Genomic DNA, 15,318 nt, shown 5'->3' on the forward strand with positions numbered 1-15,318 from the left:
CAAATGGTGACATTATGTATACCATCAATCTTAACTTCGACAAACCTGCAACAATATTTTAGGCCTGCATAGACTTCAACCGACTATCTGTTTCCACCATTGTTGGACTCTCTTACATCCCCAGAAAAGGTGAAATATAGTTCCATTGTAGCTTTCACAAAAATACAGATGTTCAAAATCTCGCAAGCTCAGTCAATATTCTGGATAAAAACCAATCAAAGGCTTTTAGTTTGGGGCTTAATCCTTTCCATATCGGTTGGAATCTTTTCACACATTGCTTTAGCATGATTGATATTCCCACTTAAGGTTAGTCTCTCTATTAGATAACTGGACATGACCTTTTTATGGGGGCTTTGAAAGGTTTGTGAGCCATGCCTATTCCCATTCCTTGCGCGAATCAAATCCCTCTGCTGGATAGCCAATTTCCACCTATATATTCTTTGCATCACAATGGCTTTATCGATATCTAAGTTTAAATTGTTTTTTAATCGAGTGTCACATCTTTGAGGTATATGGTTGGAAGTCCCATATGTTTGCCTATACTTGTAAGCCTCCTATCAAGGGATTGTAGCCACTCGATGCCATTTGAAATGTGGGTCAAGATCAAGTCAAGTCTTGGTTAGTAGCCCCCAAGCACTTGAGTTTCTGTTTTAAAGGATTTTGAGGCTCTCCAAATGTTGTTCCATAGATTAGACTCCCAAATGTGATTTAAAATTGGCACATAAGTTGATAACTCGGTAAAACCTTTTTAAGATGTACATTGTTTAGCATTTATCTGTGGCTTTTGTCCAAGCTCCATTTAGGTTATGGAATACTCTCATTATCCACTTTAATTTGTCTACCAAGCTCCTTATGTCAATTATACCTAAATCTCATGCTTCCGTAGGTGCAACATATCTTCCACTCGACTTTGGTCTTTGAGATACAATTTTTCTTCTCTCATAGAACTTTTCAAATTTTGGTTGAGTTTTTCAATTTGAGCATTTGATGGTTTCCAATAGTAGAGATAATATATGACAAATTGTCATTAGCAAATTGCTCTAATAAATATCAATTACCATCAGGAAGACAAAATCCATCCAAAAATGAGACTTTTCTTAGCTTACCTTTGTAAGACAAATCGTAAAGTGTTCATGGCTAGATTTTTAAAAAAAGAGAGGTGAGATGGAGTCACCCTCTCTCACACTTCTTTGCAGGAAAATCATTGAGGATCACTGGCCATTTGTATGAATATGAGACATGCTTGATTGATAAAATTCAGACCTAAACCCATCAAAATGCAAGATGTGAGTGATGAACTATTTGTTTACCCTATCATATGCTTTCTCTAGATCCATTTTCATGAAGATGCTTTCTTCATCAGCTAATCGGATCTACTCTTTACCTTCCTATATATATTGATAATGGCATCTAAGTTATATCTAATGAAGCCGTTAAACTCTTTACGAACTATTTCTTTTATACAATCTCTGAGCATGATGGCTAGAGCCTTGACCAAGATTTTGTGACACATTCATAAATGTGATGAGCCTCTAGTTGCTCATGGTGGCCTTATCACCCTTTTATATAAGAGCTTGATCACTTCCTTGTTGCATCCAATCGGTAAACTAATGTTAGTCCCATGAAATTGAATTATTTGTTAATAATCATCTTGAATAAAATAACAAGCCCATTTGTAGCACTTAATACTAAGGTCATCAGGTCTTTGAGATTTCTCATCCTCCATTTCCTCGAGTGCCTCTTCTAATTCTTTGAGAGTGAGGATGGCGTTAATTCTTTTCTTAGTGGAACATTAAGAGCACATCTCCTCCATGTTCAATGTTCCATGTTCTTCCTTCGATGAGACTTACTATTTTGAGAAGAGACTTGAGTAATATTCATATAAGATCTTGCTAGTGTTTGTTTGGTTGGAGGTCACTCTCATGTGGCCTTTTGTATGTTGTTAATGGTCATCATTTAGGTCCTATTTGCAAAAAAGATCAAGATCTACTTTCTAAATTTTGCCTTGAAAACATATTGAATAAAATTTTAAGAACACTACAAAGGCAATACAAAAATTCTTCTATATGTATTCTCTCCATTGGCATACATCTTGTATAAATTATAAATACACACTTTTTTACATACAACTCCTTGAAGATCATGCTATTACAATATTTTTATGTAATGTTTTGTAATTTTAAAATTATAAATTTACTAGTATTAAAAATAAACCTACACAGATAGATGCATGCTAACCAAACATTCTTAAGAAGTTTCATGGATTATTAAGTTGATTTGCCTTTTCATTTTTTCAAAATTCATAAATAGTCTTGTCACTTTTGTGGCTTAATTACATGATCAATGTTATGACTGTGCGCATTGTGTTCATGAGTCTAACGAGCTTATTGGCTTATAGTTTGAGGCTCTAAGAAAATAAGGTTCATGTGTATTAAATAAATTGGTGGTGGATATAATGCTTGGAACACAATTGTGCTGTTCTTTTAGATAGGGATTGTGAATTTACTAGAGTAAATGGAGGGAATCCATGTAAGCTTAGTTAATTCCAAATAAATGAATGAACTAGGCTTAGTTAGTTCCAAATAAATGAATGAACTAGGCTTAGTTAGTTCCAAATAAATGTAAGCTTAGTTAGTTCCAAATAAATGAATGAACTAGGCTCTTGATGCACCAAGGGTGAGGCCTAGCCCCACTAGCCCTTGTAATCCATGCACATGGATGCTTATTTAAGAGGCTAATGGAATGTGAAAGCTAATGGTCTTGTTTTTTTAAATAATTCTAGTCAATATCCATTTTTAGTTATGTTTTTCATCTTTGTTATTGTTTATTGGAAAAGAAACAACCTTTTTCTTGGGGAGTTACTAGGAGGGATACTCCAACTCGGGCCGACCAAGTACCAAGGAGGCCCAGAGTTTAAGGAGCAACCAAGAAGAGTGTGGGTCCCAAGTGTATCAACTGAGGCCACCAAAGGGCAAGGGTCCACACACCAACAAGAAAGGGTGTGGACGATGATTCCCATGAGAAGCTGATGGATGCACAACATGAACAATATAGTAGTTCCAAGGACACTTGATGGTGGATCACTGGCAATATCAATGCACCACCAACAACTGGGCACTACACTATCCTTGACGCCTCATGATCTTGGAAGAAGTATGCGTTGAAATTTTCCCTATATAGATAGGCTAGGCCTCGGCTTCCTTATTGGCATTGGGGATGGTTTCCATATTCTCTTTTAATCTGTGGGACCTCTAGGAATTTCTCTTCTTTTGTGACAAAGTTCAAGCTAGGAAAATGTGTAAGGGTTGTGTGCAAGCATGTTTGGAGGGCCATTTTGATGTTCTTGTTAGATTATCACAAAATGAAGTCTTTTAAGAAAATATCATAGGCATTCAATAAAATTAATATAAAACATGTTGATTATGGACTTCAAATGCATGGAAAATCCAGGGACAACGATCCTTTTTTTTAAAAGCTCTTTTCAAGCTACAATCTTCTAAAAATTGTACGAGGCTCTAAGGAGATTACATCTAGTGCAAGATGGGATATATTGAATCTTTGTAAAATATGTTATAATGGGGATGTACATGCATTCTTAACATAGATCACTTTGGAGAAGAGTGGATAACCGGTTTTTTACCACCAAGTATACTCCTTGAACTACAAGGGATTGATCCAATACTGAGGCATATACTAACGATCTATACTCTAAAAATGATTCACGCCCTAGAATCGATTTGGCACAATAAGATGTATGTTTTATCGTTTATGGGTCTTATCATTCTAAGCTTTGCTCAGAGTCAATGTGGCACCAAAGAGGATTTGAACCCCTAACCCTAGCTCCGATTTGGCTGTTGGTGCAATGGGGAAAGACCCCAAATTTAACTCGGTAGATTCCTTTCCCTTGCTCTTATTCGCGAAAGGAAATCAAAAACTTATTTATATTCTGCCTCAAATTAGTCGTATGAGCATATCTGCGTCAACCCGATAGAATTTACATGTATAAATGGTACCAAGTTAAGCATATATGAAAACTTTATGGGCATATAGAAGCAATGATTATACCTATATTTCCTTGTACTTTGGTATGACTAGATAATATACATGATCATGATAGTTTCTTGGTCTAAGTGGTGTATTTCATATTCTTTGGGTCTCATAGAGTTTAAAGTACATCAAAAGATAGACAATAATGTGTGCATAGGATTAAACTTCATTGGCATAAGAACCACTCAACTAGTTTGAATACAACTTTTGAATGATTATGGATTGTTGTAGGGTATTCCATAGGTTGGTTTCACTTGCCCGACCTAAGGTGCATTGCCATCTTACCCGCCCGAACATGGTTTCACCTACCTAACCTGCATTGCCATCTTACCTGCTTGACACTTATCTTTTGTACGATATTGAAAGATTGAGCTTATTGTCAACTATGGAAAGTCTAAGGACTTTATGTATATAATTGCTTAAGACTAGTAATAATGGCTGGACTTTTTTTAAGTTTGGCTACCATAGTGTTAAAACTAGTCACTTCTTGTATATAAGTCATTTTTTACAATAAGCAAGACACAACCATTCCCTTGCAATAGAATACTTGTGATCTCTTCTCTTCTCTACTCTTGCTTGTTTGTATGCTATTGGATTCATGCATGCTAGATGGATGCTTTCTTAAATAGGTTTGTTTGTAGGTTTCCCTCTTCCATTAGTATCTTCTTTTCCACCTTTTGTGAGAGAGAACCATCTCACGAAGATGAATCTCGATTTACGTCCATCTAGGCGAAGAGAGATCTTCCTTCACCCTTTAGCAACCCTTCAACAAGGAGAAATCCGGTGTGTGACAAGGGAGTGAGGATGCGAAGGACGAGAGCTAGCACACCCACATCGGGAAGTTGTAGTTGGAGACTCAAAGGCAAGGTCTAACAACGCGTGATTCAACAAGCTAAGGTAAGCTCTTAACTTGACCGTATTTGGTGCCACTAATTGGGACTAGCCTAGGGATTAGCTCCATTCATACGCCCATTCTAAGCTATTAGGATTACTTAATTTGCCCGGTGTTGATTAGGAATTCACACTTTGAAGAACATACAATTTTGGAGTCGGATGCTTTTAGTTTGTTGTTTTTTATTTTGATTTGAAGCCTGTTGCATTAGGGTAGTCTATGTTTATCTTTTAGGAGGAGGGTAAAAAACCATGATTTTAAAAACCAGGCCAAACTAGCTCTCAGAGGTTGGAAGGCAGGAGTCCAAAATCTGGAGAAAAAAGGCGTTAGCCTATATATGTGAGCCATGAGTCTGGAAATTTGAGCCTACAGACGTGAGCCTAGAGGTAGATATACCCAATATTCTACTGATCAATTATTACTGTCTTGAAGACTTGTATGAACAATTCTACTTATGTCCTTTGAGGATTTTCATGTCATATAGTCTGTACACGAGCAACAAATTCCAATGAAAATTATTGTCCTTTACAATTATTTGGGAATTAAGGTACCATTATTGCACAACACCAATTCTGTCTCATAGGTCTAGTTCTTAAAAGTATGTGCCCTAATGAGGCCTATTCCATAAAAATAAAATATGTGCCTAGTTTATAGAAAAAAGGCGCGCGAGCCTGCATAGTTCATAAAATATATGCCTAGTTCATACAAAAAAGGTGTGAAGCCTACATACGTGAGCTTGTAGACATGAATTGGACATGTGAGCCTACAAATGTGAACCTATAAATGTGAGCCAAAAAAAAAAGAAGCTTGAGTAGAAGAGATGTATTTGAATCCAATTTTGGAAATCTTTGATATGCGAACTCGGCTTGGACTAATTGTTGGAAACGATAATACAGTCGATTGAAGCGCATCAAACCACACTTTCTCAAACCCACCAAGCCTTCAATCCTAACAAATGACTAGCACTCAACATAATGCTCTCCTGTTAATAAGACATAACTCCTTCGGATCCACCTCAAGCAAGGAGCTTTGAGAAGAAATGACCCAATGAAGCATAGACGTGGGCGAAAGAACAACGGAACACCTGGAAATAGGAGTCTTCGCGATCCTCCGAGCTCCAAATTCACCAAACTAGCCCTATAAACAGTGCCATAAACTTCATGAAAAGGGTATTAAACTATCCTAATTTTGGGCGAAGCTCCAGTGAAGGAGTAAGAGTAAGGACTAGGAAGCTCAAGGTTCTCTCCCACTTAGGAAGTGGTCGAACCATGTCCGATGCCACAATGTTTCAAAACATTTGGTATCAAACCATTTTAAGAGGTCGTAAATAGAATGAGTTCTAGAGTCTCTATATCTGGAGCCAATTCTACCAAGCCCCACATTACCATATACAGTGAGGGAGGACCTAGTGGGAGCTAAAAGCTGGAACCAATTCAGCTACGCCCCCACATTGCTAGAGGCAATGAGTGTTAAAGAATCAAGCTCAACATCATCCTTCACTATGGTTCTCTTTACTGGAAAATAAGACAGTTTTGTAGTATGCATTTAGGACACATTTAGGATATCATGTATGTACTATCCATTATGTTGATTCAAATGGGAATTAAATACATATTAACCCACATGTATGTGATTCATAATCATGTATTTGTATGAAGGATCACATGAGCATATGGTCGTGATCATTAGATCCTATAGTCATGGAAGTCACTTTTATGACTGGGCTGGAAAATAGAAATACATAGACCTTGCACATAAAATATTTTACGATCTAATCGTTGGATCTACTTTATGTAAGAAGATGAAATGTATTTTAGAATGTGATCTACCACTTCACTATTGGGATCTCCCAAATTCTATCCCAAACAAGAGATATAAGTACCACGGTTAATTTCACCACCAAGTACCAACCCAGAAACACCTTGATTTGGCCAAAGCATGGTTTTCTGTACTTAAGGACAAGTACCATTTTCCCAATGAATTAAATTCATGTGCACACACATAGTGGTGCATACCAATATATGGGAGCCTTGTAATTTGGCCCTAATATTTTTAATTGAATACTAGAACTTGACTTAATAATTGTTATTCTATTCTCTTAATTAATTTTACCATGTTCCCTTTTGACCTATATTAATTTTATGTGTGAACACTAATGTGCACATGTGCACCCATGGGTCTTCTCATTTATTTATGCACATAAACCTTGCTAACTTTTGTGAAAAAGGATTTTTAAATTTATTTTCACATTTTCCCAAAATGAACACAGATATTTTTCAGCTTACTGGCTTAGTAAGAGAGATATTACAAGATGCTAAAAGAAGGAAGATATTCAATATGACTCATGAAGGTTTAAGAATGACAAATATTCTTCTCATGCATCAAGTGAACAAGATACCCATTGAAGGCACACAAGGAGTTATGAAAACATTAATGAACATCATGAGAATTGGGTTGTTGACTGCAACATCTTGTTAGCTTATCTCATGGATCAAAACTAGACACTACACAAATAAATAAAAGGCAAGCTAATGAATTTTCTCAAAGCAAAGGACTTGGAGGTTAGGCAAATGAAGAGAAGACAATAGCACAAGCCTAAGCAATAGAACTCCTAGCACACAATCAAAGAATTAGAAGAAGACACCAACTTAATTAGTTTGCATTCTTCTAGTAGGGAAAAAGAGGTTGAAGCTTGTCATGCACAAATACAAGAAGTTCAAGGATAATTACTACAATAAGAATACAAAGTCAATGAAAGGTAGCCTAGGTAAAACATGAGAAAGACCTCTCATGATAATTACTACAAAAAGTCAATGGAAGCTAGCCTAGGTAAAACATGAGAAAGGTCACACTTGAAAGAGGAAGACTAGACAGAGATGGATACCTCCCTGATCATTCATGCTAAGCTTGTGATGAAGATCAATGTCGTGCACATCTGCAACACTATGAGCATCCATGAACATGTACATGAGTAGCACCATCACCAATACGCCTAGTTAACAATGGAGAGTCTATTGGAAATCAATGCACATGAGTCGAACCATCACTTATACAGCTAGTTAAATATAACTACAGTGGAGAGTCTATTGGAAATCAATGCTCCACACTCTTGTCATTGTTATTATGTAGGTGATGGGTTGCTCTATTTTCTAAGGCCTCCTCTATGAGGAGTAGCTATTCGAGCACCCACTAGTCTTGAGTTTTAGCCATGTATGGCCTGATGGTTAGGATACAACTTATGTAAACAAAGCACCATGCCATGTAGGATGCATGTTAGTGTAGGACATGCCCTCACAACCAAAATTTCATTAATGGACATATAGCTAAGTTGGTGGGCAGTGCGGATTACACACATGGCCATGGTATGTTATATTGGTCTACAAGCAATTGTTACTTTTGTTTACAAATATTGTGCCCACGGGGTAACATTTTGAATGTACTATCCTTTGACTCTGATTATGAAGAGTCTCTTGGAGGAGGCATACACTACAAGATCCAACATTGCAGAAAGCATCATGCATGTTAGTTGGCAAAACCAAAATAACATTGTATGATGCATGTGTCTCTTATACATGACAAATGCATTGTTATAGAGTGTAAAAAGTACATGATTGGAAGGCACGTGGGGATGGTCTAAACTTGAAAACTTTGGTCTAGAGGCATGGCCACTTGAAGTACACCCACACCATTGCAAAGGTTGCACATATGGTACACGAAGCTGGCAAGAACACTAATGTTTAAAGAGTTAGGTACTCTTCATATGGAGACAAGGAAGTTATCCGGAGGAAGAGAAGTAAGAATTTGAGAAACAATATGGCAATGACTCTCATAGACCATGGTACGTGATGGAGACAAGGAAACTAAACCGAGGAAGAGAAGTAAGCCTTCGAGAAACAATGTGGCAATAGCTCTCATGGACCAAGGTATGCGATGAAGACTAGAGATCATAGCTAGTGAGGATAGCCACAAAAGATCAAGTTTGTGAATGAATTTGTGGCATCAGCATTGCAGGAGTCGGTGCTCAAGGGAAGGGAGGGGAGGCCATGCCCTCAACACAAGATTGATATATAAATTCCTATATACACTAATGTCGGAACCAATAGGCCAATGGAACATTCCTAGCATCCCCTTTTTGTTATTGAAGTGGTTGTAAATCTTGCTTTACACGTAAATATGAAGAACTCCAGTAAACTCTAAAAAGTGAAGTGTCTAGGGTGTGGATAAATGGAAAGATAAAATGCAATCAATATATTAAAAATGCTCAAGAGGGGTGGCGGCTCCATGTTTCTACTATAAGATGTGGCATCTAGGCATCCAAGGTTGGGAGATCCAAAGCCTCAAATGATGTGGTTCTACCTCGATGATGTCACCCACACATGTCATGTGGATCCTCATATCGTGTACATGCCTAAATTTCCAAAGGTATGGAAGGTAGATGTAGGGACAAATATCACATCTTTGGAGATAAGCAACCTAATAAGTGTTCTTCCCTATTGCCTCGACATCATTTCAACAACAAATTCAAGATAAAATACGAAGACTTAGAATCACATCAAGAAAAAAATAACAATACTCTTGTCACCCCTCTGGAAGTGAGAAATAAGCGCACAAGAAGCTGTTGCTTGCAAATTATGACCTACAACATGACCCAAAAAATAAAAAAAATAAAAACCCTCGGGGTCAAAACGTGCAACTTCACCGAATTAAGCCATATCACGCAATAGCCACTATATATTTGTTAAGCTTATTGCTTACTATTCTTTTGGCTAAATTAATGTAGCAGCTGCTCCATGAGTACATATCCATACTCATGCACTGGATTACATTTGCACCAAAGCCTCACCACATCGACAACTTCCAGGTACATCTCTAAATGGGGGGGCTATGGTGGGCGAAAGCCTGGTCAATGGTACAACCCATCGCTTGGAATTTTCCTTCAAATTACAAACCTCTCCAAACGACGCCACCATCTTCACAAATCAATAATCTTCAATCCTTAATGAAGATATCTATATTAGCCTCGCAAGTCGATGTAATTCTTTCAATCCTCACCACAACAAGTGGCTAATTCAACACAGAGCAATTCAATAAGAGTATATATGACTCAATTTTTGTACTTCATGTAAATATGCTTAAGAGCACTTAAATATGCATAAAAACATAAAAAGTACATGGACAAAAGAAGACAGGATCAGGTCCTACTCAACAACATTTGACAAGAATCCTACCATAAAGGGACATCATCATAAGCCAATTACTTTAAATAATGGATGTCGTTTCAATGAATCAAATGAGGAACTGAGAATCACCATCTCGTTCTGAGTAAGTCTACATTTCTCCGGATCCTTCTCTCTCTTCTCTCCTATTATTAACATATCTTAGTGTCTCCACTAACAAAAATCACATGTAACCTTGTCGGTGATTGCCAAAAACAAAGTGAGCCAAAAAAAAAGGACCACACAAATATCAAAATATAATAATTCACAAAAACCTCCCACCCCGTTAGGAATTCCCAATACACCACTAACCTCTTCATTCATTAACTAGCTTTTCTTATTCCTTCCGAAGGAACAAAGACCATTGAACGACATTCAACATCAAAGCCATCGACAAAGCTTGTTCATTCTCCCCACACAAAGGTCTTCAACACGATCACGCGGACGTGATCGTCATCAGGAAGGGGGGAATGTTAATCCAATTCTAGGATTAACAAGAGCTACCGCCATTATCTTACATCAAGGAGTCATGGTAGATACACCAAAGGATCATACATTCAAGATATAAAGCAATAGTGTCCAAAGCTACAACTTGGACAGGCGCCCGTAATGGTGTGACAGAGTATTTATGGCAATTTTCACTTCAAGAATGTGTGGTAGCAAGATAGGATGAAGTCCTAAGTGATGTACTTCATGGATATATTATGAGAGTAGTCATTGTAATAGCATTAGGCCTCTTTATGAGCCTAAAGTGCTCGGCTGGCCATAATTTAAGTGTGTGAACACTTATGGCATGTATAAAAGTAAATTTCTCTCATAATACTACAGACTCTCCCATTGTGCAATTGATTCTTGCTCTTGCTAATCTCTCTCCCTAATGCATGCTAGTGAGTGTGTGTGAGTGAAGTGAGGTGAGAGTAGGGACGAGGACCTGAAGTGCAACGCGGGCGGTGTGACAACGCTCACAGGAGACGTGATGGAATTGCTTCTCAAGGAGTTGTAGAGCTTGGAGACCTCAAGGGTTACGAGCTCGGCCATTGGAAAGATCCTCACTCACGACAGTTGCGGGTTCACCAGGTAATCTCTTTTTGGATGTGTTTCAAGGAGGGTTAGGATCAGCCATAACAGTGTGCTACGTGGCCTAACACCCTTGCATGCTTTTGTGCAAGGGTGTTAGGCTATCCAAGGTAAAAAGATTTTTGGGCACTAATGATGGCCACCAAAAGTGCTTCCCATAGGCTTAACTCCAATGCCTTTGACAAGCACGCCAACATCCCCGCATGTGAGTCACCCCTTAGAACTAGCCTAGCCCTCAAGCTAGGGCTATCATGTGTGAAGCCCAAGACTTAGGCTCTAGGTATCATGTGTGAAGCCCAAGACTTAGGCTCTAAGGCCCATGCAAGAGAAGAAGAAATAAAAGGCCATCTATGACATCATAGAGAGAAAAAAAAACACAACGAAAGGTGACGATTGGTAGCAAAATTAAATGGGTGACAGAATCAAAAGAGAAAGAAGGACTCATTGGTGGGTCAGACAATGCAAAGAGACATGGGGAGAGGGGAAAATCAATGCAGCAGCACTAAAAGAAAGAGAGAGAAAATAAAATAGCTAGTAGTGCCAAAATTTAGTGAGAGAAGGAGTAAAATTTAAAAAAAACTCTCGGGGCATGCACCTAATATAGACAGAAACCAAAAATTTTATTTTGAATAAAATTGGTGGATTAAAAGAATCTTCCCCACAGTGTCGAATATAGACGTTGAATACAGGTTTTCTCGGTAGTGAAGCTCTTCAAATTTCGAATTTAGAAGAACAATGTTGAAAACCTGCTCATTCCATCCATACGATTGGATTTTGGAGAGGGTAAAGGAATCAAAAGGTGGTTTTTGAAGTGGTTTTGTAGTTTTAGAAAGAGGTTTTGAAAAAGGTGGTGTGGAGAAGAGGTGTTATCCCCAATGGTTAAGTTATTTGTGCTATTGCCCAATGGTATGGAAATCAACCTTTAACTTTATCATCAATTTTTTTCAATGCCCCAAGTCTTTAGCCTTCCCATGCAAGCATTCTTCCTTTGTTTGAAACTTTAGTATTTACCAAAAATCAAATCCTTTGCCTTCTTTGCTCCCAAATAATTGCTTAAAATTTGCTTTTGAATTGTGTGGTCCCCAAAGCTTTCATACCACTAGGAACACCTTTGTGACACTTAGAGAAGAAAATCTAATCCGCAAGCACAAAAATTAGAACATAACATAGACTTGCACAAATTAAAAGCATAAGCCTTTATAAACAAAAATTAAATAAACAAGAGAGCTAGAGAATAAGAAAGAGATCACTGTCGACACAATATTGGGTTGGATCTCCCTGATGAGTGTGGCCTTTATACCACTCACCCATATTTGTATGTATTAAAAAGCTTTCTTTTCAAAAAGATAACTCTTAAAATAAAGCACAAGAACTTTTGAGTTTTTACTGTCGACACAATATTGGGTTGGATCTCCCTGATGAGTGTGGCCTTTATACCACTCACCCATATTTGTATGTATTAAAAAGCTTTCTTTTCAAAAAGATAACTCTTAAAATAAAGCACAAGAACTTTTGAGTTTTTGAGCGTAAAAGCTTTAAAAAAATATAGCAAGCTACAAATATAAAGTCTTGGCCTACCAAAAATAAAATACTAATTGGTATGTACAAAGGTTTGAGGCATTAGTCTTACAAAAATATTAATACCAAAATATGAAACCATGAAAGTTGTTCACATGTCTTCCAAAATATCTCATAGTGGTCCAACACATGTTCCACCCACGATTAACACATAATCCGCTACTCAATCATCTTCTTTATCTAAAATAATATTAGTCAGTAAACATAGCCAATTAAACACATTAATCGTGAGACTATATCATACCACTACATACAGCTGATTAAACACATTAATCTTGGTAGATGATATAAATAAAAGGCGCATCAAAAATAAAATAATGGGCATTCCCATAGAGGTTATGGCTAACAATGTATCATGAAAGGGAAAAGAGAAGGTGGATCAGAATTCATTGTTGCTATGGCTATAGCTAAGAATGGTCTTTACATTAGATGGATGTAAAGAATACATTTCTACATGGTGATTTATAGGAGGAGGTCTACATGGTGCAGCCACCAAGATATGAGGACCATGCATATCCAAATTTTTTTGTAGGTTACATAAAGCCTTGTATGGATTGAAACAAGCACCTAGAGCATGGTCAGATAATATAGAAAAGTATCTTGTCACTACTACATTTTATCCACAACAAATTTTTCACTTTATGTAAAAAAGACTAACATGGGAATTATTCTAGTTATCTATATTGATGACTTGATTGTCATAGGGGACTATGATGGTGATATTTATGAGGTGAAGATGCTCCTTACGATGACAAGGAAGTTCGAAAAAAATAAAGGATTTGGGTGAGGTACAATACTTCCTAGGTACAGAGGTGATAAGGTCACATGATGGGATTTGGCTATTATAGAGGCAGTATGATTTAGACATGATGTATAGTATGGGATGATAGGTTGTAAGCAAATCTTAGTGCCATTGGATCATAACACAAAATTGGTTTCGGATTTGGGTAATCTTTAAGAGGACCTTACTATGTACAAGTGCATTGTAGAGAGTTTGATTTACATGAATATCACCACCATTTGAGCTATGTTGTTAGGTTAGTGAGTGAGTTTATGTAGGCCCCGAGGAAGCCACACTTAGATGCGGCTAGGAGGATTCTCATGTAGATGTAGTCCATAGTACACTATGGATGTTTTTATAAGGTTGGAGTACAAGTACATGGATATACATATATAGGCTAATAGTGTCTCAAATAGGAGATATATTAGCAACTTTATGGGAGTATTTTTGCTAGTTAGAGTAGCAAGAAACAACCAACGATTTCCTTGTCAAGTATAGAGGTTGAGTACAAGGGCGCTACTATGGCAACATGTGAGGTAGCTTGGTTATTACAGAAGCTACGGTGAACCCATGGATAGGGATATTAACATTAATTGTGACAACATGAACATCATGTAGTTGATGAGTGACTTAGTATATCATGTTAGGACGAAGCACATTAAGGTGCATTATCACTTTGTGCGAGGGAGAAGGTTCTAGTGATATGGATTTGGTGTATGTTAGCAAAGGTTAGGCAGGTGACATTCTCACAAAGGCATTGGGTACATAGAAGTTTTGTAGGTTCAGGAGCTTACTTGGAGTTCAAGGTATAAAGTTGAGCTCGAGAGAAAGTATTGAAATATTGAGCTCAACTAGTGCGGACATGGGTGACATGCTAGGGAAAGTGTGTAGATATCGAGCTCAACTAGTGTAGATATGGGTGACACGCTAGGATGACAGCTTTGCACTTATGCCAGTGGCATGGTTATTGAGATTATAAGTGATATATCTCCCAATGGTTTACAAGCTATGTGACATCCATTTTGGTTTACTAGAGTCATGGCATAGTACAACACCAACTCATGTAGTCGGATTCACATTATGGACAGGACCTTTGTATGTTATAGTAGGAGAGTACTATCCCTTATTGTATAGACCCTTATCTTTACGTTACAGTTAAAGTTAAGAGAAGAGAATAGAAAAAAATTCAACCATCCATCTCCCTTGTGTGCTTGTCTACTCTTGTGTGTGTGTGTGTGTGCAAGTAGCTTAAGCTTACCCTTACCTCTTCTTCTCGATATGGCCCTAGAGTGTCATCCATATCCACACTAGCTCAGCTTGAGATTTTAATACTCCTCCACACGCTCAATTCTATACCCTACACTCTAAGTAAACTTTTAAACCTACAAAAGCTTCTATGTACCCAATGCCTTTGTGAAGATGGCAGCCAATTGGTCCTTTATGCTGACATAAATCAAATCCACATCACCTACTAGAATCTTCTCCCTCACAAAATGATAATGAACCTCAAAGTTCTTTGTCCTAGCTTGGCAGCACTGCCCACTGTGGGTTACTACCCAATGCTCATGTTGTCATAATAAATAATACCTTCCCTATCCATGGGGTCACCCATATCTACAAGTAGCTTCTACAACCAAATTACCTTAAATGATGTCACCATAGCAGCACCCCTATACTCAGCCTTTGTATTGGACAAAGCATCGTCAGTTGCTTCTTGTGTATTTCTC

The sequence above is a fragment of the Cibotium barometz genome, chromosome 61 (genome assembly GCF_041138505.1).
Source record: "Cibotium barometz isolate CiBa-2024 chromosome 61, ASM4113850v1, whole genome shotgun sequence".
Classification (NCBI taxonomy): Eukaryota; Viridiplantae; Streptophyta; class Polypodiopsida; order Cyatheales; family Cibotiaceae; genus Cibotium; species Cibotium barometz.